Source organism: Mustela putorius, unplaced genomic scaffold (genome assembly GCF_011764305.1).
Source record: "Mustela putorius furo isolate JIRA1106 unplaced genomic scaffold, ASM1176430v1.1 tig00003893_pilon_pilon_pilon, whole genome shotgun sequence".
Taxonomy (NCBI): domain Eukaryota; kingdom Metazoa; phylum Chordata; class Mammalia; order Carnivora; family Mustelidae; genus Mustela; species Mustela putorius.
Window position 1 is genome coordinate 239,511 of NW_025422042.1, and position 1,179 is coordinate 240,689.

The 1,179-nt window shown below is 33.2% G+C and overlaps 1 non-coding gene across 1 annotated transcript; it reads right to left on the minus strand.

The window, feature by feature from the left end:
* Window positions 1-808: 808 nt before the first annotated feature.
* Window positions 809-915, minus strand: LOC123388186. The gene has a single exon (XR_006602749.1). It is a non-coding gene; the product is annotated as a U6 spliceosomal RNA (small nuclear RNA).
* Window positions 916-1,179: the final 264 nt, after the last annotated feature.

A 1,179-nucleotide genomic window follows, 5' to 3' on the forward strand; every position in this document is an offset into this window, starting at 1 on the left:
TGTGGTATATATGTACAATGAGATACTATGCAGCCATCAAAAGAAATGAAATCCTGCTATTTGTGATGACGTGGATGGAACTAGAGGGTATTATGCTTGGTGAAATAAATCAATCTGAGAAAGACAACTATCATATGATCTCCCTGATATGATGAAGTGGAGATGCAACATAGGCGGTTTCGGGCGTACGAAAAGAAAAATAAAAGAAGATGGGATTGGGAGGGAGACAAACCATAAAAGACTGAATCTCACAAAACAGACTGAGGGTTGCTGTGGGGAGGTGTGTTGGGAGAGGATGGTGGGGGTATGGACATTGGGGATGGGCAGGTGCTATGGTGAGTGATGGTGAGTGCTGTGAAATGGGTAAACCTGGTGATTCACAGACCTGTACCCCTAGGGATAAAAACACATTATATGTTTATAAAAAATTAAAAAAAATAATTTAAAAAATCCATTAAAGAAAAAACACATATTGCACGCCCAGACCTAATCTCATATTCAATCAAAAAAGTTTGAAAGTTTTCCCTTTAAAGATCAGAAAAAAGACAATTGTGTCCACTTTCACTATTCTCATTTGACATAGTACTGGATGTCTTAGCCAGAGAAAAAAGGAACACAAAGAAATAAAAGACTCAAAAAAAAAAAAAAAGGAAGAAGTAAAATTTTCTTTTTTTGGATAACATGAACTTACATGTAAAAGAATCCTAAAAAATTCACAAAAAATTTTGAATTAACAAATTTAGTAAAGCTGCCAAATACAAGATCAATATATAAAAGACAAGAATTTTGTTTTGTTTCGTTTTTTTTTTTTAATATGGAATGCTTCCCAGTTTTTCATGTCATCCTTGTCCAGTGATCAAGCTAATCTTCTCTGCATCATTCCAATTTTAGTATATGTGCTGCCAAAGTAAGCACAAGACAGGAGCATTTTAACACTCTAATGATGAACTGTCTGAAAAAATAAAGAGAACAATCTAATTCACAATAGCATCAAAACTAATAAAATACTTAGGAAAAGATTTAACTAAGAAGATGAAAGATCTGTACCCCATAAACTATGACATTGATAAAGAAATTGAAGGAGACATAAATGGAAAGATAGCTCATATTTATGAATGGTAAGAATTAACATTGTTAAAATGTCCATACTACCGAAAACCATCTGAAAATTCAATTCCT